The sequence below is a fragment of the Hylobates moloch genome, unplaced genomic scaffold (genome assembly GCF_009828535.3).
Source record: "Hylobates moloch isolate HMO894 unplaced genomic scaffold, HMol_V3 SCAFFOLD_1, whole genome shotgun sequence".
Taxonomy (NCBI): Eukaryota; Metazoa; Chordata; class Mammalia; order Primates; family Hylobatidae; genus Hylobates; species Hylobates moloch.
The window spans coordinates 47959028-47974252 of NW_026652276.1; positions in this window are offsets into that span (position 1 = coordinate 47959028).

The following is a 15225-nucleotide window of genomic DNA, read 5'->3' on the forward strand; positions in this document are numbered from 1 at the left end:
AGCAGATATTTTCAATAATAAATGGCATAGGAAGTTCTTCAAATTAAAGATAAATGATACCAGAAGCAAACTATGATTTCATAAAGTAATGGAGAGTGCCATAATTAATAAATATGTTGGCAGAGATTAAAACTGTTTCTTCACTTTAAATGCTTTCAAAAAACAATGGACTGTTTTATATATATATATATGTATATATATGTGTATATATATGTATATATATGTGTATATATGTATATATATGTGTATATATGTATATATGTGTGTATATATGTGTATATATGTGTATATATGTATATATATGTGTATATATGTATATATATGTGTATATATGTATATATATATACACACACACAAATATATATACACAAATATATGTACACATATGTATATAACAGATATATATGTAGTATTTGGGGCTAACGCATATGTAAAAGTAAAATACATTACAAAAAAGTATCAAAAATATAAAAGAAAATGTGAATTTCTGTTTTTTATACAGAAAGTGGTTTCATATTATTTTAAAGTAGATGTGATAAGTTAAAAATGTTTATTGTGCTGGGTGCAGTGGCTCACTCCTGTAATCCCAGCACTTTGGGAGGCTGAGGCAGGTGGATCACGAGGTCAGGAGATCAAGACCATCCTGGCTAACACAGTGAAACCTTGTTTCTATTAAAAATACAAAAAATTAGCCAGGCGTGGTGGCGGGCGCCTGTAGTCCCAGCTACTTGGGAGGCTGAGGCAGGAGAATGTCGTGAACCCAAGAGGTGGAGCTTGCAGTGAGCCAAGATCGCACCACTGCACTCCAGCCTGGGCAACAGAGTGAGACTCCGTCTCAAAAATAAATAAAATTATATATATATATAGATATAGATCTATAGATCTATATCTATAGATCTATAGATCTATATCTATATCTATAGATCTATATCTATATATCTATAGATCTATATCTATATCTATAGATCTATAGATATATATCTATATTAGACTTCAGAACAGCAAGACACAAACTTGCATACTCACAAATTAGAGTTTTAGCTAATTTAAAAATGGAGATTAAGTGGAATTTCTAAAAATAACCAATAAACAGAAAACAAAGAGATAAAAGAAACACCAAATGAGTAAAATAGAAAACAAATGTGATGTTAGAATTATCCCAACTAAACTAAAAATTATGTAAAATATAAATGGCCAAAACATGCTAATTAAAAGGCAGATATTGTATGATAAAATGTAATAAAAAATACCTAACTAAATTGTGTCTAAAGGAAATACATATTTCCTGTGAAGACAGATGTAGCAGAGATATATGATGAAAAAAAGATTCATCATCCAAACAGTAATGTTAAGAAAGCTAATGTAGAGGTGCTTACTTCAGACCTTCAAAGTAAATGAAACAACAACAAAAAGAAAGACAAATCTGAAAAGCACAAATAGATTTAAAATAATATTTGGAGATTTTAACTTTCTTAGCTCAAAAATTTCTAGAATAGGTAGATGAAAATGAGGAAGACTAGAGAAAACTTAAATAAAACCTTCAACCTACTTACCTAGTTGACAACCAATATCCTCATTTTATGTTGATAAGTTTGCCATCACTAAGTTCCTCTGGCATCATGGTGTCAAAGTCAATATCCCCCCAGTCTGCTATTTCTTTTATTTCTGTCGAATTTCAGTTTCACTTTCAACATTGCATTTTTGTTTATTTGTTGTACTTTTACATCTACTGGTGAATTCCACCTTTGATTTTTCATTTTTCAAAATCTCACATAAGTGTATCACTGAAAGATAAAGAGGCAATATCACTCCATGATTTCACTGGCATGCATTAACTGAATAACATGAAGTGAAAAATCAGCAGCAGACTGAAAAAAGTGACATGACTGGTCACTGATTATAATGCACATCTGTTGCTTATGTTGTGATTTGATGACATAGAGGTGAAATTTGAACCATATTTTGGAGACACTGGTGTCATATAACTAAACCCACAGTAACAGATATACAGGCCTATCGTAAGCTTGAAAATCAAGCAAATTTCTGTAAATATTTAGCAAACTATATCTTAGGTACAAAAAGAATAGAAAAGAAATGGTAAAGTTTACTAAGTAGTTTTATTTTTGAAATAATTTTGAAGATGTTATTTTTAAATCTATCTTATATATGTTTAAATAAGTAAATATGCTGATATTATTAGAAACAGGAAATCAGTATGAGCAAAAATAAATATATAATAAATTACAAAATCCAATAAATTAGGAAAATCTTTGTTGCAAATGTAAGTATATAAAACAATATGATTCATAATTTCAAAATATAATCCCTAGCTATCTCCACTGAAAAGACCTAGAAGCAATGCCATATCCAGCACCAAAATCTTAGTTACTAAATACAGTTTTTCAATAAAAGAAGCCAGGGATCTTTGAAAAAAAAATGTTAGCCATAGATCTAAGGCAGTGAAAATACAATGTAAGCCCATAATGTCATTGGCCAGAAAGCAAGGGAATGCTCAAAGACCAAATGATGCATGTTGAAAGGACAGAAGGAAAGCTGGAAGGAAAGCTAACTAAATTCAGGCAAACTGGATTACTGTCAAATTCTGTGGATAAACAGTGTTTTCGGAAAGTTCCAAAATATAACTCCCTTGTTTATTTGCAATTTTCAAAAACAAAACCAAACTTTATCTAGCAGAAATGAAAACTTTAACCAAGTGAGACAGAGAGAGTTTTTACACAGATACTGATGACTGAGACTTCTCAGTGTAAATGCCATTAAAGAGTAAAGCCTGGCAGCTTTACAGGCTTCATTATCTGCCCTACATGCTGTTAGAAAGCTGAGTGTTGGAAAAAAGCTGAGGCAGGTCTTTCATGCCTGACATAATGTAAAAGAGTCTTGGAACATGTCCAGGGTCCAGGGTCTAAAACCCCTCATGGCCTTTGGAACACCAAGCTCTGTGCCAAAGGGTGGAAGGCTGCCCTGCCACACCACAATCTAAGCCCAGGGCATAAAACCCCTTGTAGCTTGGATGGAATCCAGGGCTCAGGGCATAAAACACCTCATGGCCTCTGGAATGTGTCTAGACTTGATAGCTCCTTGCTTCTGGCACTCCCAGTCTTGTGGATTGATTGTGTCTTAAACCAGAAGAACATGTGTCCCATTATCTCAAGTAGCAGAACATGTTCCATATGCTTCAAAGAAAATGCTAAACTGTCACAGCTGTAGATCATGCACTTGATGCACCGCTTTCTTTCAACCCCCACATCCTTACCACCTGCTTCTTTGATCACCAAAAAATAGTGTGGGCTTCCAGAGCTCCGGGCCTTTGCAGCCTCCATACTAGCGTTGGCCCCCTGGTCCCACTTTATGCCTTAGCTTGTCTTATCTCATTCCTTTAACTCTGCCAGACTTTGTAGCCCCCACGGTCTGGTGTTGGGTCTCATCACCCCAACACATGCTTTGTAAATTTTTCAACCAGTATTTTATTTTCAACTTTTATTTTACATTCAGGAGGTACATATGCAGTTTTGTTACATGGGTATATTGCATGATGCTAAGTTTTGGAGTACAGATGATCCAGTCACCCAGGTAGCAAGCATAATACCCAATAGGTAGTTTTTCAGCTCATTCCCTTCTCCCTCCCTCTCCCATCTAGTAATCCCCCCGCTGTCTATTGTTCCCATCTTTATGTCCATGCGTGCTCAGTGTTTGGTTCCCACCAATAAGTGACAACATGCAGTATTTGGTTTTCTGTTTCTGCAGTAATTTGCTGAGGATAATGGCCTCCAGCTGCATCCATGTTGCTGCAAATAACATAATTTTGTTCTTTTTTATGGATATGTAGTATTCCAAGGTGTACATGTACCACATTTTTATCCAATCCACAGTTGACGGGTAGCTAGGTTGATTCCATGGCTTCCTACTGTGAATAACACTGCAATGAATGTACACGTGCATGTCTTGTTGGTAGAATGATTCATTTCTCTCTTTGTGTATATACCTAGTAACAGAATTGTTAGGTGGAATGGTAGCTCTGTACTAAGTTATTTGAGAGATCAGCAAACTGCTGTCCATGATGGCTGAACTAATTTACATTCCCACCAACAGTGTATAAGGCTTTCCTTTTCTCCACAACCTCACCAACATCTGTTATTTTTTAACATTTTAACAGCAGCCATCTGAGTGATATGATATCTCACTGTCATTTTGATTTGCATTTCTCTGATAATTAATGATAATGTTTTCTCTCCGTTCCTGACGTGACATGCTCCTTCACATCTCAGTGATATAGACCTTTGTGTTACATTTTCTGGGACATCTCTTCTTTCTTGCTTCCACTCCTAAATTCACCTTCTCACTCAGGTCACATACCCCCAAGCTAGTTAATTTATTTTAATCTTTTAAGACAACAAAATTAAACTTCCTCAAATAACTTTTCTTATAGGCCAGGTCAGAGCATTTTGTCATATGATCTACTCATATATTTCTTCTTTCTGATTATTATCACAATTTTGATTACATATATTAATGTCCCCTCAAAGTGTTCAACATTCATTTTTGCACTAGCATATAAGCTCTAAAAGGGAAGACAGCATGTATATTTTGTTTATTACTCTGTCCTCACATAATGGAACAGTCACATATACATAGAAGGTACTCAAAAATATTTTAATGGATTCATATAGGGACAAATATAGGTAAAAATTTAATTTAAAAAATAATTTTGCCTTCCCATGTTTCACCTTATATAATTAATAAATATGCAAGTTGTCTTCAATTTTAAACCAAAAAATTTCCTAACGTTTAACTAACAGCTCTCCTTTTCTTTTGTAGAGTCATTGAGAATAATACTGAGAAGTTCAGGATAGAGAAGAGATCAATTGTAAATCCCCAAATGAGGCAAGCATCCAATACAGGATTATTCCAACTGGTAAAATTCTGATGTGTTTATCCTCTTAATACCTTTAAACATACAGTGTGAAGGTTTGTTGATTGCATTGATCATAGAGCATCCTGTGGAGTTTTGTGTTACTCCCTTCCAAATAATAGGCTCACCTTGAAAATGTAAAGGTCAAAACAAGGTAAAGGTTACAACTTCTTGACTGACAAGCATTTATTTCTTTAATGAGATTAAGATTCTTCTAAGTCATTGTCACTGATTTTCTTCTTCAAAAGCTATATATCTTTCCCAAAAAAACTATGGCAATTAAATGAAAATAAAGAATAGAAATAAATCAAATCAAACCATAAGAGAATCGTCAAGGTAATTGCCTTCTTTTGATAGAATATCATATCCTATCTTACATTTGTTCTAAGGATTTTTCCCACCAGATATTCATAGTTTCTAACATCTGAAATGCAATTATTAAACTGGCTTATGCAAAGTGACATACAATTATATAAGAAAATCTTTTAAACATTGATTATGTCAGTTTCCTCTCAAAGAATTTCTAGAATGTGATTGTGACATACTTTTAGATATCATTTGGAAGATTTAGAGTTGCTAATAAATGAGTATAAAGTTGCAGTTTTACAACATGTATAAGCTCTAGAGACCTAATGTACAATATTAGACTTGTAGTTAAGAAGAAGTAATAATGTACACTTAAAAATCTGTTAAAAGAGTAGATCTCATGTTAAGTGTTCTTAACACAATTTGTCGAGGAATTTATCCATTTTTTCTAGATTTTCTAGTTTATTTGTGCAGAGGTGTTTGTAGTATTCTCTGATGGTAGATTGTATTCCAAGACTAAACCAGCAAGAAGTTGAATCTCTGAATAGACCAATAAAAGGCTCTGAAATTGTGGCAATAATCAATAGCTTACCAACCAAAAAGAGTCCAGGACCTGATGGATTCACAGCCGAATTCTACCAGAGGTACAAGGAGGAACTGGTACCATTCCTTCTGAAACTATTCCAATTGATAGAAAAAGAGAGAATCCTCCCTAACACATTTTATGAGGCCAGCATTGTCCTGATACCAAAGCCAGGCAGAGACACAACCAAAAAAGAGAATTTCAGACCAATATCCTTGATGAACATTGATGCAAAAATCTTCAATAAAATACTGGCAAACCGAATCCAGCAGCACAACAAAAAGCTTATCCACCATAATCAAGTGGGCTTCATCCCTGGGATGCAAGGCTGGTTCAACATACGCAAATCAATAAATGTAATCCAGCAAATAAACAGAACCAAAGACAAAAACCACATGATTTTCTCAATAGATGCAGAAAAGGCATTTGACAAAATTCAACAACCCTTCATGCTAAAAACTCTCAATGAATTAGGTATTGATGGGACGTATCTCAAAATCATAAGAGCTATCTATGACAAACCCACAGCCAATATCATACTGAATGGGCAAAAACTGGAAGCATTCCCTTTGAAAACTGGCACAAAACAGGGATGTCCTCTCTCACCACTCCTATTCAACATAGTGCTGGAAGTTCTGGCCAGGGCAATCAGGCAGGAGAAGGAAATAAAGGGTATTCAATTAGGAAAAGAGGAAGTGCAAATTGTCCCTGTTTGCAGATGATATGATTGTATATCTAGAAAACCCCATTATCTCAGCCCAAAATCTCCTTAAGCTGATAAGCAACTTCAGCAAAGTCTCAGGATACAAAATCAATGTACAAAAATCACAAGCATTCTTGTGCACCAATCACAGACAAATAGAGAGCCAAGTCATGAGTGAACTTCCATTCACAATTGCTTCAAAGAGAATAAAATACCTAGGAATCCAACTTACAAGGGATGTGAAGGACCTCTTCAAGGAGAACTACAAACCACTGCTCAATGAAATAAAAGAGGATACAAACAAATGGAGGAACATTCCATGCTCATGGGTTGGAAGAATCAATATCATGAAAATGGCCATACTGCCCAAGGTAATTTATAGATTCAATGCCATCCCCATCGAGCTACCAATGACTTTCTTCACAGAATTGGAAAAAACTACTTTAAAGTTCATATGGAACCAAAAAAGAGCCTGCATCGCCAAGTCAATCCTAAGCCAAAAGAACAAAGCTGGAGGCATCACGCTACCTGACTTCAAACTATACTACAAGGCTACAGTAACCAAAACAGCATGGTACTGGTACCACAACAGAGACATAGATCAATGGATCAGAACAGAGCCCTCAGAAATAATGCCGCATATCTACAACTATCTGATCTTTGACAAACCTGACAAAAACAAGCAATGGGAAAAGGATTCCCTATTTAATAAATGGTGCTGGGAAAACTGGCTAGCCATGTGTAGAAAGCTGAAACTGGATCCCGTCCTTACACCTTATACAAAAATTAATTCAAGATGGATTATAAGACTTACATGTTAGACCTAAAACCATAAAAACCCTAGAAGAAAACCTAGCCAATACCATTCAGGACATGGGCATGGGTAAGGACTTCATGTCTAAAGCACCAAAAGCAATGGCAACAAAAGCCAAAATTGACAAATGGGATCTAATTAAACTAAAGAGCTTCTGCACAGCAAAAGAAACTACCATCAGAGTGAACAGGCAACCTACAGAATGGGAGAAAATTTTTGCAACCTACTCATCTGACAAAGGGCTAATATCCAGAATCTACAATGAACTCAAACAAATTTACAAGAAAAAAACAAACAACCCCATCAAAAAGTGGGCGAAGGACTTGAACAGACACTTCTCAAAAGAAGACATTTATGCAGCCAAAAAACACATGCAAAAATGCTCATCATCACTGGCCATCACAGAGATGCAAATCAAAACCACAATGAGATACCATCTCACACCAGTTAGAATGGCGATCGTTAAAAAGTCAGGAAACAACAGGTGCTGGAGAGGATGTGGAGAAATAGGAACACTTTTACACTGTTGGTGGGACTGTAAACTAGTTCAACCATTGTGGAAGTCAGTGTGGCAATTCCTCAGGGATCTAGAACTAGAAATACCATTTGACCCAGCCATCCCATTACTGGGTATATACCCAAAGGACTATAAATCATGCTGTTATAAAGACACATGCACACGTATGTTTACTGCGGCACTATTCACAATAGCAAAGACTAGGAACCAACCCAAATGTCCAACAACGATAGACTGGATTAAGAAAATGTGGCACATATACACCATGGAATACTATGCAGCCATAAAAAATGATGAGTTCATGTCCTTTGTAGGGACATGGATGAAACTGGAAACTATCATTCTCAGTAAACTATCGCAAGGACAAAAAACCAAACACCGCATATTCTCACTCAGAGGTGGGAATTGAACAATGAGAACACATGGACACAGGAAGGGGAACATCACACTCTGGGGACTGTTGTGGGCTGGGGGGAGGGGGGAGGGACAGCATTAGGAGATATACCTAATGCTAAATGACGAGTTAATGGGTGCAGCAAACCAACATGGCACATGTATACATATGTAACAAACCTGCATATTGTGCACATGTACCCTAAATTTTAAAGTATAATAATAATAATAATAAATAATAATAATAATAATAATAACACAGTTAAATAAAAATAATAATGAAAGAACTTGCATTGGATTTACTCAGGGAAACCTAACAAAATATCTGTTTTATTTGTATATTGAAGTTGAAATTAAAAATAAATATATAAATAAATAAAACAAAATAAAGAATAAAAACCAGACATGGAAGCTAATTTTAATCATAGATCCACGTAGGGGTACAACACTATTTATTATTTGTTTTAGTTTCTGTTTTTGTTTTCTAAGATTTGTCATAAAGATCTACACATTCTAATTACCAATCTAAATAGAATGGTATATTCATATGACAGGTTTCTGTGTTCAGAGCAGGCAAGAATGTGGCTAACTTCCAAAATGAATTATACATCTATATTATCTTGATGATTGTCATTATGTGGAACATATGCTTATATGATTACAAAGTTGGAAATGTGGTTTAAAAGTACCTGTAATAATATGCAGCTTATTGAATTACAAAGAGGCTGATTTAAGTGGTTACTTAGAAGATACATAAACATTTTTAAAATAAATATTTTTAAAAGTATCTAATTTAGAAATTCACTGTATTTACTGAAGTAAAATCTGACATTAAAATAAATTAAATTGTACATTAGCCAACGTAATTGTCTTTCAGACAAATGTGGCTAAGGGTTTAAAGATTAAAACAATCAAACATTTTAAAATTTTTTCTATACCCTTGTGTATGCAATTTGGCAGAACAGTACTTTTTTTTCTCTCCAAACTGGAAAATGTTGAGATTTGCCTTTAGAGACTTATTTAAAGTTAAAATATTTGTGCTGACTAAATTATACAAAGAATGATCTGTCATTCTTTAATGTTGCAAGAATGTCAACAAATTTTTTTACTATAAATTTAAGGCTATGTTATGTGAAACTGTATTAAAATTAACCCAGTAACTCTATATGAGTCATCCTCATTTCAGTATAATGTTACCAGGCCTAATTTGACCCTGCTTGTATTCATTCATTCATTTATTCATTCATTCTTCCTGCACAGCAAATTTCTTTCAGAACTCCTCAAAACAGCCTATATAGGTGTCTAATCTAAATTCAAAGTTTGAATTTAATTAAATTTGAACAAAAATTTACATTAAGAAATAGTGGCAAATGTTATGCTAATCTTCATTTACAAATTTCTCCATTAAATTATATGGATTATGGGTTGTCTTCTGGTTTCCTAGGTTCCTTCCTTCATCTATGGTTGTCTTCAGGTGGGCTAAGCATTTCTGTTGTTCTTGGTTAGGTATGATATTATTTCTGGAACTGGAGCTAGTAGAAACTGAGCTGAATAGGTTCGGTTCCATATTGTCTCGCAGGCTCCAGAAAGTATATGTGTATAGATAAGCTATTTTCCATTAAGAAACAGGAAAATTTCAGATTCCCAGATGATCAGTTGAACCCATGCATTTAGCCCTATTATTTGCTAACAGCTCATTAAAAAATACACACACACACATACATTGTTCTTTTTATATATATACATTGTTGATGGATAGATAGGTAGATAAATGGATGGAGAGAGAGAGATAGACAGATAGATAAAACAAATTCTACTGCCCTGCCATAAGCCATTTGGTGGTACATAACTATAATCAGATAGACCTATGTTAGGATACCAGCTCTACCAACTAAGAGTCATGCCATCTGGAACAAGATGACTAATTTCTGTAGCCCAAGTTTCCCAAACTATAAATACAGTATTAAAGTACCCTCCTCGTTGGGCTGTTGAGACTTTACATAGGATATAGAAGCAAAAATAAGATAAAATACAACATGGTACCTGGTGCATACTAATGAAACTCTGTATAGGCATGGGCAAAGACTTCATGTCTAAAACACCAAAAGCAATGGCAACAAAAGCCAAAATTGACAAATGGGATCTAATTAAACTAAAGAGCTTCTGCACAGCAAAAGAAACTACCATCAGAGTGAACAGGCAACCTACAGAGTGGGAGAAAATTTTTGCAATATACTCATCTGACAAAGGGCTAATATCCAGAATCTACAATGAACTCAAACAAATTTACAAGAAAAAAACAAACAACCCCATCAAAAAGTGGGCAAAGGATATGCACAGACACTTCTCAAAAGAAGACATTTATGCAGCCAAAAGACACATGAAAAAATGCTCATCATCACTGGCCATCAGAGAAATGCAAATCAAAACCACAATGAGATACCATCTCACACCAGTTAGAACAGCGATCATTAAAAAGTCAGGAACCAAAAGGCCTCCCTTTAAAACTCAGTTGACTTAAAACATTGAATACAATTTAAAATATCCTAATTAGAATTATCAAGATGTAAAAGAAAAGAATTAATGAGAAACTGAGTTCAAGAAACCAGAACATGGTATAGAGGTAGAGAAAAAAGAATCTCAGAACCATTTATGTAAAATTAAAACGTCTACACACAGACACACACACACATACACACAGAATTGCATATTGTCTCATATTTAGAGGCACTAAATTCCAGATGGAATATTAAAAAGACATTAGGTAATTATAATTTTGCTCTTTGAATGTTTATAGTAAGAAGACCCAAAATAAATAAGTTTAAATGAAAATTATACTACATAGAAGACATTTCTAGAAATTTTTCTGTGAACTAGAACTTGGATATTAAAAGAATGAGCTGGATAATCATTAATCCATTAGAAAAAATTCCTATGCTGAAATATATCTTATTCAAGATTGAAATGTAGTACTAAAGCTGAAATATACATATAGATACACAGAAGACAATTCCTCATAACATTTACATGTTAAGGGATAACATTAAAATCAGATAGCTCCAAAATAAAATTTGATAATCAACCAATACGAGATTCAGAATAGGTTAAGATTTTTTTTTAAACATCAAATCAAATGTTAGAGAACAATAAAACAATTCACAAGGTTTTGAGAGAAAAATGAATGGATGTTCTCGAACTGTTGTATAAATTATATCAAAATATATCAAATTTTGAACATGGAAAGGTTTGGAAATAAAGGTTTAGAAATAAAATTTATCAGTTACTCTGCTGTGTAACAAGATATGCTGCCATATTTACTGGCTTAAAACAATAGACAGTTTGTTGCTCATGAATCTATGTGGATCTGCTGGGTTGTCTTCTGGTATTTCCTAGGTTCCTTCCTGCATCTATGGTTGTCTTCAGGTGGGCTAAGCATTTCTGCTGTTCTTGGTAAGATATGATATTATTTCTGGAAATGGAGCTAGTAGAAACTGAGCTGAATAGGTTCGGTTCCACATTGTCTCGCAGGCTCCAGAAAGTTAAACCAGCCTTGTTCATAAGGCAAATGGAGAGTTGCAAGTGACAGAATGGAAGCAGACAATGTCCCTTAAGGCTTATTTTTAGAACTGGCATAACTCACATGTAAAGCAATATATTACCGAACAGGTCACAAGGACAGCCCAGATGCAGTAGTTAGGCAAAAAACGACACTCTTGTAAAGTGGAGAGATGAAATAAAGGGGTAAAGAATTGTAGCTATTTTAGTATCTACCAAATTACATTGAAATAAAAATTTAAAATACTGCAAAAAATTACATGTAGATTAATTTTTTAAAAATTGAAAAAAACTTCTTGATAGAACAAATAAGAATTTGAATGGACCAACTCATTATGTATATTGGATTTTGATGATTTGTTTATGTGTCACTGTGGCTAGGCTGTGGTATCCAGGTGTTGGTCAAATGTTATTCTAGATGCTTCTAAGAATGTATTTTTTAGATGAGATTAATATTTAAATCAGTAGAAGTTGAGTAAAGCAGATTACCCTTCATATGGTGGGTAGGCCTTATCCAAACAATTGAAAGGCTTAATAGAAAAAGACTGATCTCCCTAGAAGAAGACAGAATTATGGCAGCAGGCTTTTTTGGACTTGAATTGAAACTCTGCCCTGGGTATCCACCCTGCTGGCTTATCCTAAAGATTTTGATCTTGCTAAGTCTCCATAATTGCATGAGCCAATTTCTATAATTTCTCTCTAATGTATGACAGATTTATTTTAAGAAAGTCCAATAATCAGTTTAAATGCATATATATATGATATTTGTATATATTATATAGATATGGGAGAGAGAGAGAAAGGGAGTGAGAGAGAGAGGTATATCCTGTTATATCTGTTTTCTGGAAAACTAATATCCAGATTTTAAAAATATTTACTTTATATATTCTGGTTATTAATCCCTTGTCAGGTGGGTAATTTGCAAATATTTTCTCCCATTCTGTGTTAAAAAAATATTTACAATTTGGTGTTGACACATTATGCAATTTTATTATTCTCATTTAAAATTAGAAATGAATTTTATTTTATGTGATGTAGTTTTATAATTATTCTTTTTTCTATGAATTCTTAAGATCATGCTTTATCCATATATGTCAACATAAGCAATACCACATATCTACTCTGATTATTATTTGTGAATTCATAACATAAACACTATTTGATAATTTTGTGTTTTTCATTTTGTGTTACATATTTTTTCTTTCATTTTTGGTTTACATCTAATAATTTTACATATTTATGACATCCATGTGATGTTTTGATATATACAAATACAATGTGTAATAATCAAATCAGAATGATTAGCATATTTATCACCTTAAATAGTTATCATTTATTTGTATTGGTAAGATTCAAAGTCCTCTCTCCTAGCTATTGAAAATAGACAATAAATTATTGTTAATTATATTAATACTACAGTACTACAGAACACTAGAATTTATTCCTCCTATCTAGCTATAATTTTATTTTCATTAAGCAAACCCTTTCTAACCTCTCCTCTCCCTAACCTTCTTAGCGTCTAAGAAGAGAATTATATTGTCTACTTCTATGAGTTCAACGCTTTTAGCTCCCACATATGAGTGAGAATCTGTGGTATTTATTTTTCTGTGCCTGACTTATTTCACTTAACATAATTTCCTCCTGGGTCACTCATGTCGCCATGAATGGCAGGATTTTATTGTTTTATGAATAAATAGTATTCCATTGTATATAATACTATTGTGGTATATATCACATTTTCTTTATACATTAATCTGTTGATGAACTTTAGGCAACGCTTCATGGCTTTTATCATTTTAGGTGAAAAGTGAACTGCTAATCTTACGGTGATTACCTTATAAATAAATGATTGCTTTAATTTCTTTCAACGTATTCTCTATATCTAGCTGGCAACATTTCACTAGGATGTGTATGGGTGTTGATCTGCATTTTTTCCTACTTATGTTAACTGAACTTCTTGTACATGTAGATTAATTTTTTAAATCATATTTGGAAAGTTTAGCCCATTTGTTCTTCAAATATTTTTCTACTCTCCATCTCTGTCTTTTGCTCTCTCTCCTTATTTTTCCCCCCTTCCTTTCTTCTTGTACTCCAATATGTGTATCTTGCTGCCCTTAATGATATTACACATTTCTTTGAGGGTCTATTCATTTTTCTTCCTTCTTTTTTCTGTTTTCTTCAGATTATATAATGTCTACCAATCTTGCCTCAAATTTATTGATTTATTTTTGTGCTTGTTAGAATATACTTTTAAGGTCTTCTAGTGAATTCTTCTTTTCAGTTATTGTACTTTTTAACCTAGAATTTCAATTAGGCCTTGTTTATTATTTCTATATCTTTATTAGTACTATTTATTTCATGATAAGTTTTTGCACATATGTGGACATAAATGAATGTATAATTGCTTAACTGTGTTGTGAAAGAATTCACAGAAAGTGATGTACAATGGAATGTACATTTTCTTTATTCATTTTTGGATACTTCGGTTGATTCCATATCTTTGCTATTGTGAATACTGTTTCAATAAATATGAGAGTGGTATCCCTTTGATATACTGATTTATTTTTCTTTGGATAAATACCCAGTAGCAGGATTGCTGGATCTTATGGTAGTTATATTTTAGATTTTGGAAAATTCTATAATTTTCCAAAATTCTATAATTTTCCAAAATTCTATAATGGCTCTACTCATTTACTTTCCTTTTAATAGTGTATAAAAGTTCTCCATCCCCAAATCCTCAGGAACAACTGCTGTTTTTTGCCTTTTAAAAAAAAACATTTTTTCCTGGGTACATAATAGGTGTATATATTTATGGGATATAAAGGATATTTTGATATAGGCATACAATGTGTAACAATTGTACCAGGGTAAATGGGGTATCCATCACCTCTAGAATTTATCCTTTGTATTACAAACAATCCAATATACTTTTAGTTATTTAAAAATATACAATAAATTATTATTGACTATAGTCACCCTTTTATGCTATCAAATACTAGATCTTAGTCATTCTATTTTTTGTTACCATTAACCATCCACACTTCCCTCCCACCCCCCACCTACCCTTCACAGCCTCTAATAACGATTATTCTACTCTCTATCTTCATGAGTTTGATCATCTTAATTTTTAACTCCACAAATAAGTGAGAACATGTGTTTTATCTTACTGTGCCTGACATTTTTAAGTTAACATAATGACCTCCAGTTCCACCCATGTTGCTGCAAATGACAGGATCTCATTGTTTTATGACTGAATAGGACTCCGTTGCATATATGTACATCTTCTTTATCTTTTCATCTGTTGATGTGCACTTGGGTTGCTTCCAATCTTTAATATTGTACATAGTGCTGCAAAAAAAATGTGGAAGTGCAGGAATCTATTTGATATACTAGTTTCCTTTCTTTGGGGTATATATCTAGCAGTGGG